At 23.0% G+C, this 12,110-nt stretch overlaps 2 non-coding genes across 2 annotated transcripts; one reads left to right on the top strand and one right to left on the bottom strand.

The window, feature by feature from the left end:
• Positions 1-10,037: 10,037 nt before the first annotated feature.
• Trnac-gca (transfer RNA cysteine (anticodon GCA)) lies at positions 10,038-10,109 on the top strand. The gene has a single exon. It is a non-coding gene; the product is annotated as a tRNA-Cys (tRNA).
• A 206-nt stretch (positions 10,110-10,315) lies between these two features.
• On the bottom strand, positions 10,316-10,387 carry Trnae-cuc (transfer RNA glutamic acid (anticodon CUC)). The gene has a single exon. It is a non-coding gene; the product is annotated as a tRNA-Glu (tRNA).
• Positions 10,388-12,110: the final 1,723 nt, after the last annotated feature.

Raw genomic sequence — 12,110 nt, 5'->3', positions numbered from 1 at the left:
TTGAGTTTAAAAAAGGTCAAAATTCCGTTAGTTTCCTTAAGTCTCCCTGATATTTTCAACAATTTGAAAATTTCCTCAGTTTGCCTGAACTCCTTGAGTTCCCTGAGAGTGTGGCAACCCTGTTACTATAGTAAATGTTGATTGCAACTGTAGGTGTGAACTTATTCTTAAGTATAATTTTAATGTTCATTAGGATGTTTACACCTTACCTACACCATAGATTTTAAAAATTAAGAATATTAATGACAACAAGATATGAAATTTAAATGACATGAAAATGTATTTGAAGTAAATTAAAACTTTTTATCATTTTTGTATAAAAATCTTTGAAAAACACACACCAAAATGTGAAAACCTACTTTGATAATAAAGTGCAACTAATATTATGAGTTTTTATTTTGACATTAAAGAATAAGATATAAAATGAAGACAGTAATAACTTTCGTTGCTATTACTTTTAAAAAAAGTTTAAATACTGAAAAAATAATAATAAGTATTTGCTATTAGTAAAGCTTACAAAAAAAGGTTTTATAAATTATTAACAACTTAATATGGGAAAAAATAAATAAATCAGTTTTTTTAACACTCAGTTTTTCAATAAATTTCTTTTAAAGTGGAATTTTCCATTGGATATGGTTGGACTTGGAGATTTTTTGTGATAAGATTAGATGTTTTTTTTTGTGTTTTTTTTTAATTGAAATATTTTTATGTTTAAAAAGTTACTCAATTTGGGAAAGTCCGAATATCAAAAACTTAATTTGTATTGAAAGTATGAAACATAAACATTTCAAAATTTTGGTAAATCAAATTTGACGACACTGTTTGAAATAAAAATAAGTAAACAATTATAATAAGTTTTTAATAAAAAAGCTTTTTATTCTTAAAACCTGGCTTTAGCAAAACTCAAAAGTTTTTGATAGTAAAAACTATACAGCTTATTTTAATATTTTGTTTTCTTAAAAAAACCATTAAGATTAAAAATAAGCGCCAAGTTTTGCAAGCTACTTCTAATGCATTTGTTATTAATAAACAATGCATTCTGAACGTTTTAAAGCCGTAACTTTAAATTTTGGAAAATATAAAGAACATTTTTGTACAAAAATCCACAAATTATTCAGTTTTTGATAAATTGTTTATTTTCACAATTAGGGTTTTGATTTAAAACTCTGTTTAGTGCTATAAACTGTGTTAAAGCTAAGATATTAATAAAATAATAATTTGAGCATTTGTTAAACAATACATTTCGTCTTTTCCAGGTAAGTCTACATAGATAACATTTAGAGCTTAAATATGTGCTTAAAATTGTTATTTAAACGTTTTTTATGCTTTAAAATATTTTTTTTTTAGTTTTTGATTAACCTGTTCCTGTTTTTAATACTATTTTAACTATCATAAACCTTTAAATATTAGTTTTTTTTTTTGATTTATGGAATACTTTTAACTAAAATTTTTAAAAGTTATCAAATAGGACTTTAAGATAATTTTTTTTAAATGGTATTATGAAAATGTTTTATATAGCTTTTAATAGTTAGAAAAAAAAATAATGTAGGTAAATAACTTCGAAGTCTAAACAGAATTACTAACTAGATAAAATTAAACGAGAAGCTTTAACTAGCAACCTAAATGATTATAAATTTATCTATTTAAAACTAATATTTAACAACAACCAGGTTAGAAAATTAATTGAAAATTTTATGTTTAATGTGTATTGACGGAAATCTAAAATTTTATATCCTTTTTTCACTTAAAGCAAAACTTAAATCTTTTACAAACAAGGAAGTTAATAAATACAAAGTTTATTTAAATGTAAGTCATGTTTTTTTAAATTATGAAAAGCATAAAAATTCAAAATAATTTATGCGAAATAAGCAGTTTTTTCCGTCAGAAAACAAAAGCGACCTAAATATTTTGAAATTTTTATCAATGCGATGTAAAACTAAATTGCCAAGTTTTTGTGTATAACTGCTCTGTTCTGTGTGCAATAGTGACGTAACAAACAATCTTTCATTATTTGGGCAGTAAATTTTGTATAAAGCTTATCAGATTCAGTCATTATCAGATCAGTAATTTATTAAATTTTTATGGCTCATATATGAGCTTTTAATTTTGTTCACTTAAAATTTTATATCGTTGATAATGTTTAATAATTTAGTGTATAACTAAAAACATTATTTTATTTCTGAAGATACAAAACTTGAATAAAAAGTAAATTAGTTATTTTTATGGAAAACTGTATTAATTTCCGTAAAATGAAATAACTTACTTTAAGTTGTAGATTAACTCTTAATTGTTAATTCAACAAGACCTACTTTTAAAAAATAAATACAAAACATAATCGCTGGAAATATTTAAGTTATACTCTTAAAACAGTTAAAAAAACTCTATATATTTAATATTTTTTGTCGACATTCAAGTAAAACTAATAGTTTTGTAACTGTTCGCAATGTACAGTACAAATTTTACTTTTAAATGATTATTGCTGTTAGTTTTAATTATATATTTTTATAAATCTATACTTTTAAAAAGTCATTTAAAGTTATTCAAATTGAATAAGTTTTTATACTTTTTAAATCTATAAACTATATTTAGTTTATAGAAACTACAAGACATTACAGACAGTTTTTAAAAAGTTTAAATGTTTTTTAACTCACAATGTAAAAAAATGAGTAAAGTTTAATTGTCTAATTTACAAATTTAAATGCAACTTATGTAACTAACAATTTTTGAAAGCTTATAATTTTTTTTCTATATGCTTGAAATTTAAAAACAAGTAAAGTTTTTCGAAACGATCAAAACAATAAAAAGGCGATGTAAAAGTTATTTGCGATAACTTTTATACAAAGTTTTAATGCAGTGTTCGCCATAAATTAGTTTAACAAAAGAACTTTTTAATTTTCTTTTGTAAGTTTTATGCAAAATGAGTTAAGAATTGCATAACTACAACCTTCTAATCTTTATTACATTGAGTGTTCGTTATATATAGAGATGTTCTGATATGAGTTTTTAATAATTTTATTTTAAACGTCTTTGTTTCTTTATATATTTGTACTTATATATTTCTTTTATGATGGATTTCATGTTCAATTAATGATAAATTTAGTAAAACGTATATGGGTCATGTCTTACATAAAAACAGTTTAGATTAAAAAAATCGAGGACCATTTAAAATATACATAATTAAATGTATTTAAAAAAGTTAGAAAAACAATTTTTCTCTGCTACAGTGACAACTAGAAAATTGAAGGGTGAATTTTGAAATTTACAGTCTGCGATACGAGTATATTTTATTAAAATATGAGAAAGCAGGAAAATAAAACCAACTACCCTTGAGAACACGGCAAAATTAGAAATTAAAAAAAATTGTTTTGGCTAAAAAATTTGTTAGAATAAAAAGTCAAAAAAAAATTCTTCTAAGAGGCCCCACTCAAGAATTGAAAACCCCAATTCAATGGGTTTTTTAGTTAAAGGCAAAGGAGCGTTTTCTATAACAAAATAACTTAATTAACTTTAATGATAGTGAGATAATTCGATCTTAAGTTTGGAAATTTAAAATTTACATTAAAAATTAAAGTTTTAAAAAATTGCCACAAATGCTAATCGAGCTAAGTTAAGGCTTGTATTTAATTGTTTTATAAAAATTCTTTGAGTAGTTTTTGTAAATAGCAAAATTGTTTTCGGTCAAAATAGTCCGTATGAACATGTAACACTATTGTGCTATATGATCAAATATAGTCTTATGTTATAGTATATGAACTTAAATAAATTAAATCAGTTTTTTAGCAAATTAACTTGTCTTAAATTACATAAAATAACTAGATAGTTTGTTTTTGTTGTACTTTTATTCAATTTTGTTTTAGTAGCAATCTATATTTTACTAAATTTAAAGTTTTCTTTAAGATTCATTTATATTTTATAACATTTAATGTACATAGTACGAGTTTCTAGGCAATAAATATAACAGTTACCATTTATAATCTCATACTACAGGCACTTTTTTCTTTTACTATATTAAAGATTAGTGGAATTCAGTAATTTAATTATTGCTTTTATTGAATGTAAGTGACTATAAATAAACAATCTAAAGTAGATAGTTGGTCTGAATTTTCAGTTAAGTTTTTCATATGAGTTTAATGATAGCAATAGAAGTAAAATATTGTAGTTGGTCCGTAAATTTTAAATTGACTGTATAAGTCTAACATTTACTTTATTTTGTTACAATTGTATTACACTGATGAAAATTTGTTGAAATATATTTGTGTTGAATAAAAGACCTTGTTTGTTTTAAATTTTTAGTTTCTCTTTTTTCTAAGATTTAGTACGAAAATAAAAATTGCAGATGGTATGAGGTTAAAATACTAAAAGATTAAATATTAAATTAAAATTACTATGAAGTCAGTTTAAATACCATACATATTTTCGTTTCCATCTTTTTTTCATAAAAATTTAAAATTAGGTTTAAGAACCACATTTTAGTTTCACAAACAGATAAAATAAAAATTACACTAGTTAAGGCACTAATTACAAAATCATACACTAAGAAAAACAAATAAAAGGTCTTAGGCAGTTTTGCTGGTGGTTCTATGAGAAATCTTGTTGGAGGGGCCCATAGATTTTTTTAATTTCTTTAAAGGGGGCCTTTTGAAAAAGTTTGGGAAATCCTGCTCTTGACTAATGTACTTTGTCATCGTCCTTAAAAACTTATTAAAAAAATCACTCAAAACATTTTAAAACTACTTGAATAACTTATATTAATCACATTTAATATTTTATTTGTGAAAATAAAATAAAATGAACATTTTAGTTTTGAATAAAAACACAAGTTAACACCAAGTTAGTAAAGAACTATATTTACTATATTTACAAACTCAATCAAACAACTTTAACTTTTTATCTAATACTTTACCAACTAATAGAAAACTTACATATAAGCTTTCATTTAACACTAAGTTTATTATAAATTTTAAAATTGTAAGCATTCTTTAAAAAAGTTTAAGCTAATTTTGGAATAAAAGTTTTAGTTTTTAGGTTTAATAAACTTTGTATTTTTAAATGTCCTTACCGATTTTCTATAATTTATAGTTACAGTATTAGTTTAATGGAGCAGTATATTATCTAAAAGTATCATTGTCTTATTATCTTAATATTATTTCTCCTTAACTTACCACAGCTTTTGTTTTTGGTTTTGTTTCATCTTAAAAATACTTCAGCAAAATATGGTTAAAAAATTAAAACCTTTGAAAAAATAAACCAACTAAATGTTGATTAAAAAAAACGGATAGATTAATTTAAAACTATTACTATGATAATCAGAAATATTTATAAAGTACAGTAACCTCTCGCATCTTTACGCACTCGTGACGTTATGCACTCTCGTTTAGCTACGCACTTTATAATTCTTAAAATTCAAAAATAAAAATTTTAATTTTTTTTTAGTAATGTTCAAATTAGGTTTATTGTATATTACTAGTTTAAAATATGTTTTTAAATTATAACTCACCTCTCTACATCTTTAGACTTTCTTAACTTATGTTCCATGACTAGTTGATAAACATTTAGTTATACCTCAGTATATCAAAAATTTTGTAAACAATAAGAGATTAAATTTAAGTTTATCCTTATGTGGGCAAAGGTCAAATTTAGAAAAGTTGTTGTAACATAAACAAATTTTATTAAAAATTTTTCTTATAACTTATATATTTTTGTTGAAAATAAGAAATCCATTACGGCATCAAACTCATATTTTTGTAAAAGACTATAGAAACAGATTTTAATATAGACATCACACCATTTCTTAATTGTAAACAAATGGTTAATTATAAATTAAATTTGCTAAGTACAATAGAATATAAATGTTAAGTATCAAATAGGTCACATATAAATAAAGATTAAGATAAAATCTACTTGTTATTAAAATTATCAAAAATGTTCTACAAGTATTATTTTTTTATACATAATTAAATCCTTTTTTTGATAGATGTATAGTATTATCTTTTGTTTTTATATTTATTAATAAAGTAAACAAATTCTTAAAAGTGGTAAAGTCTCCACTCTGCTTTTAACTAGAAGCAATATCAAAAAAGAGCCATTATAGTAAGTATATTTGGTACCTCTCATATCTTTACGATATCTCGTATTTTTACGCATTTTTTCTGTGGCCATGATGTGCGTAAATAAGCGAGAGGTTACTGTACTGGCAATAACCATTAGGAGGAGCTTTGGAATTCCACTGAACAACCACCGCCTCCACTAAGCTGAGCAGCTCTCAGCCGCTAAGGTGTTGTTACGCCACAGTTTACTTTCCTCATTGAATGAATGGGGATAGCTTAAATTGAAAAGTAAACTGTAAATAAGTCACCTGACAAACATAACATAAACGGAAAAAAACTCTCAAACTAGGAAGCTGAAACGTTCGTACCACGTCTACTGGTATGGATTCTGAAAACATTAGTGATGCTAGAAAAACTTTTGCATTTACCCTTAGTCACCACAGGCTTCGATAAATCGGTCATATTCTAAGTATGGGTGCTGAGCGAATCTCAAAGTTTCTATTTTATGGCGAGTTAGTCATTGACAAAAATTACTTTTTAAGGACGTATGCAAGCGCGACCTAAATAGCTTAGATATATGAACTGATAAGTTAAAGTTGCTTGCAAATGAACGAGTCAAATGGAGATCTACTGTACTAAAAAGACTGAAAAAAAAACCAAAGAAGTTGAAAATATGAAAACCAAAATGAACTTAACTAATTTTTATTATCTGTTTGTTTTATTTATTTAACCACTGTGTTTTTTTTATTATTATGTCATTTATTTTTTATTATTATTAAGCTTTAAAATACTAAACTAAATTACTATAATTAGTTTATATCGATAAAATCACCAAAAGTTATGTTTTCTTTTACTTAATTGGGAATCATTAAAAAAAGTAAGTTTTCTTTTTAGTTTGTCTGAAATGTTTGGTTTAGAATTACCATTTAGAAGATTACTTGTATATTTTATATTTTTATAAATATTATTATTAAAAAATAATACCAAGTTGTTACATTGCACTACTATACTAAAACAAAGTAATAAAGTACAAACTATTTTTGTTCTTATACTGTTAATTAGAAGGATTTTTTATGAATTTTACTGAATTTTATTTTATTTTTTTTTCTTTATTGATTCAACAATGTGTTTATAGTATTAAAGTTTTTTTTGAATATTCTTGTACTAATGTCAGGTTTATCTAAAGCAAAACTATTGTACGAATAATTTTTTTGTACTTTTCAGTACTTTTAAAGATATTGTTAAAAATCTGTGAGAAAAAGCAAGTGTTTCTTATGATTAAAATATGCAAAGTTTTTTTTCACAGAAAAACAGTTGTTAACTTATTTATTTTAAATGTTATTCTGATAACATTTTTAATCTTCTTTTTGGTGCGAATTTTTAAGAAACTGCTCTTTTTTTAATAGCATAATGACTAATAATAAAAATATGTAATACTAGAAACCAGTTAAATTACAACCTTTTTTAAGAAAAAAATTATAACTTCCCTATATAGCATTTAAAAGACCAAGTTGAAAACTATTCAAAATAAATACAAACTAACAAATTTATCAAAAATCAATAATTAATTTTTCTTAGTAAATATCATTTTAAATGTTTACTGTTTGTTCAAAAGGAAATCCATCATATCAAGTTATTCAACAGATTTTTACCTAATGAATGAATATTTTCAAAAATATATTCCAAAATCATTTATCTCTTTTTATATAAGCATTTGTTCAATAAAAACTATTAAGATTTATATTTAGAAATGTTTAAATCATAAAACTGAGATATTGAAATTTTAAATTATTTTTAAACCATAAAAATCTGTAAAAGGTGATAATAATGCATATCAAATCTATACTAATAAAACAAATACAATGATATATCATTTTGTAAAACTTAAAATAAAACCTTGATTGTGTTAAATTAAAAGATTTTTCTTAGTCTAAACTTCTGAGTATTATGCATACCATAAAACCATAAACTTGTTATAAAGAGGACTGGTAATTAGAGTTTTATAAAACCAATAGATTTAATTTTAAATTATAAGTCTATATATCTTTATTTTTATTTTTTACATAAAACATTTTTTGAGACCATTTCATTTGTAATCATACAAGAAAAGTTTCAAAGCTATTTGAATTTTTTTTTAACCCAGCTATTTTGTATTATTAAAATAAACAAAATCGAAGTAGAACAGTTTTATTAATTAAATAATTTACCAACTACAAAAATAATTCAAAGATAGATTAAGTTGGAAACTTTTCTTTATGTGCAAACTATAACAAAAAAATATTTTACGCTTTTCTAGACGATTTGAATAAATTTTTACGGAAGTTTTTTTAGTCTTTAAATCATTTATGTTAATTTTAAGTTTTTTTGATAAAATCACCAATAAAATTTCTTCAAATCGTCTTGAAAAGCATAGAATAATTTTTTGTCGTAATTGATACGTGAATTTTTTAAATATAAACACAATTCTTAATATTTTCTCTACACAGTGGAAAATACACCTGTTCATGCTTATGTATATATATATGTATATTAGCGTGTGTATCAAAAGCTCCGCAAAAACTCTGCTTATTTTAAAGAAATTGTGTTTAAAATTAGCTTAGTTACCCTACATAAAAATTTTTAATTATTCAGCTTAATAGTTTAAACTAAAGCTATTGTATATATTATTTTAGATGTGCTTTATTTTACACCAGCTTGAAATAGTGTTATCTATGTTTTTTGAAGTACATTAAAACTTGCTTTGAAATTATTAAGCTTGTTGTAAATGTTTAATAAGGGTTACAAAATATTAAAAAAGTTTTATTCAATGTTCTGAAAAATTACTTGATATATAAAAGTTATACATTTTGTTATAAAATTTTAGTAAATGTGTAAAAATTTTTACTTTATTAAAGCTGTAGAAATTCTTATAAAAATTGTAGTGATTGATTTTAATTTTGAAACTAATTTTATAAATGTTATTCTTTATGTTAAAAAACTAGTAACTAATGTAAAAAAGTCATTACTTTATGTTTCAAAAATTGTATATAATGTTCCAAAAAATACGCTAAAAGTTTTAAATGCTTTTCATGTTGTTATAAATTTTTTTTAATATTAAAAAACTCTTCTTAAAGCTAAAAAAAGTATACTTAATGTTATAAAGTTGTACTTATAATTATAAAATGTTGCACTAAATATTATAAAAATCATGTTTATGTTTTAAACTGTATACTAAATTGTAAAAAAAATTGTACTCGATGTAGTGAATATTGTATTTATTGCTATTAAGTTGTTTTTTGTATCGAATAGTAGATGAGTTTTTTTTTCTTAGTTTAAATGAGTAAATGTTAAAAATTTTAAATATTATTATTAAAGTTGTACTTAACTTTATTAAAAGTAGAATGTTATAAAAGTTCACTTGAAAATTTAAAATTTGTAAACAATGGAGTAAAAGTTGCACTAAATGATATAAAACACTTATTTAAAGTATAGGAAGTTGTCAATAATGTTTTAAAATTTCATTTGATGTTATAAAAACTTTACTCAATGCTAAAATTGTGTTTAATGTTATAAATGTTGTAGTATGTGTTATTAGTAAATTTTTTCTTTAATTTGAATAATGAATTAGTTTATGTATTTTATAGTTTTAGAAGTTAAACTTAATTTCATGCTTAAAAATTTTTCGTTATCATTTTAAAATAAGTATTTACTTTTGAGTTATGTTTTAATCAATATTATTTTATTTTTACTAAGTTGATTTTTAGGCTTAGTTTTATTTTATTTTATAAAACAAAATAAAATGTTTAATAAATATTTATTTTAAACAAATGTTTCGTAAAGCATTTTGAACTCCTTTAAATTTTTAATTTCTTTACATTTAATTATTCTGTATTGTGATCTGCAATTGTTATTAACAGTAGGCAGTGGAATTAAATAAAAATTGTGTAGCATTTTGTTTCAAGCTAAACACAAAAGTTATTTATAATTTAGTCATACGACTACTTGACGCACGGGGATATAGCTCAGTGGTAGAGCAATCGACTGCAGATCGATAGGTCCTTGGTTCAAATCCGAGTGTCCCCTCTATTTTTAAAATTTATTGAAAATATTTAAAAATAAATTATAGTAAAAGTGTTTTTTATCAATAAAAGCAGATAAATGCTGACTAGCTTGATTATATATAATACTAAAGCCATAACGAATACAGGTAAATAAATTAAATAAAACAATAAATACAAGTAAGTTTATATCAAATTTTGAGAGTACTTGTTACTTTAATACTAAAAATTTTCCCAGACCGGGAATCGAACCCGGGCCGCGTGGGTGAGAGCCACGAATCCTAACCACTAGACCACCTGGGAGGACGTTTGAAATGAAGAAATAGCATTTATATAGACTCTAAGTAGCGCTAAAGGTTATAAAAAGTTTATTTCTACCGAAAACTATCAAAATATTTTGTTGGTCGTGTAGGGAAGTTAATTGTTTGTTAATTATTTAAAACAAGACTTTTATAAATTCTTAGAGAAAAAATAAAAAGTGTTGATTATTAATGTATTTTTTATTTAACGTACTGTGATGAAACATATATATATATATATATATATATATATATATATATATATATATATATATATGTATACATACAAACATTAAAAAATAGAACGAAAAAAAAGAAAACATTTATTCTTTAACTTTAATTATCATAATTTAAAGTATATATCATTTAAATTTTAAAATAACAACAAGTCTATTGAACAAATATAACAACTTTTTATTATACTTTTACATTATTATATTAGACAAATATCAGTTATATTCTATCGGATATGAGTTTATTAAATCTAGGTTTATATTGACTGATTTTTTTCGATATAACAGTGTAAAAGTATAATAAAATGTTGTTTTATTTGTTCATTAGACTTGATGTTATTCTAAATTTTAAATCATATATACCAGGGGCGTAGCGTGGGGAGGGACGCTGGCCCATGCGTGCCACCAAAAAAAAAGAAGTAAAAAAAATGCAATATCTTTATCCTTTATTGTTTTTTTTTATGCAAAATTTCCCTTTTATCAACTATGTTTTTCTACTATTCGAAAAGTAAAACGAATTTCGAATACCAATTAGTGACAAGTTAGGAAAATTACCCAGTATACTGATTCAGTGCGTAATTGCAAATGCGCACTGATGTTGATGAAAAACTCCATAAGGAAAAATGTTATAACTTCATAATCTTTATAAGAACTAAGACTCAAACAGTACGCCACTAGTTAGTTCACCGCAGTAGTATAACCTTATGACAGATTTTTTTACAAGGACAAATGCTAACATTTTGATAACAAACCATAAAGCTAAAACTGTTTTCTAGTGATAATGATCCAAGAATAAACAAACTGTATAAAAATAGCAATAAACAACTGCTAATATAATAAAAATAAATTGATTTTAAGAATAAAAGATATTAACAACATAATTTAAAAGAAAAATAGCAAAAAACAGAAAAAAATAAAAAAATAAATTAAAATAAATAATAAACAAACAGTTCATACCGTGATTACAGTTTTAATCTCACTATACAAAAACAGTTGTTTTAATTAACTAAAAGTATTTTTATTTTAATTTTTTTTTTATAGGATAACAAACAAATCAAACTTTGTTTTTTTATCAGCAATATTATTTAAAAATTAATCAACTTTTGTAGCAAGTTATTTTAAAATTTCCTTAGTCACAACATGAATAAATTATAGCAACTTGCAAAACAGAATTTTTACAATCAATTTTTAGTCTAAAAAACATAACTGATTAATTTTGAATTTAAATTTATTTTGTTTTAAATCAAATTTTAAATGATATTTAAAAAATATTCTTTCTACCAACTGTTTGTAGTATTTAAAAAATGCTATTCCCTAAAGATCTTAGAAAAACTGACTTTAAGATAAGTTAAAAGTTATATTTTTTGTGCATTTTTAAAAGCATTGAAAAAGTTGACCTTAAAAAATTTATCTTTCAAACTATTTGTTTGGTATCAGAAACATTTAGTAAAATTTTTTCACACACTCAGGATAACTCAGGATCTTATGAAGTTT

This window comes from Thalia democratica, chromosome 5 (assembly GCF_965202585.1).
Source record: "Thalia democratica chromosome 5, ktThaDemo2.hap1.1, whole genome shotgun sequence".
NCBI lineage: Eukaryota > Metazoa > Chordata > Thaliacea > Salpida > Salpidae > Thalia > Thalia democratica.
This window is presented reverse-complemented; position numbering and strand designations above follow the sequence as displayed.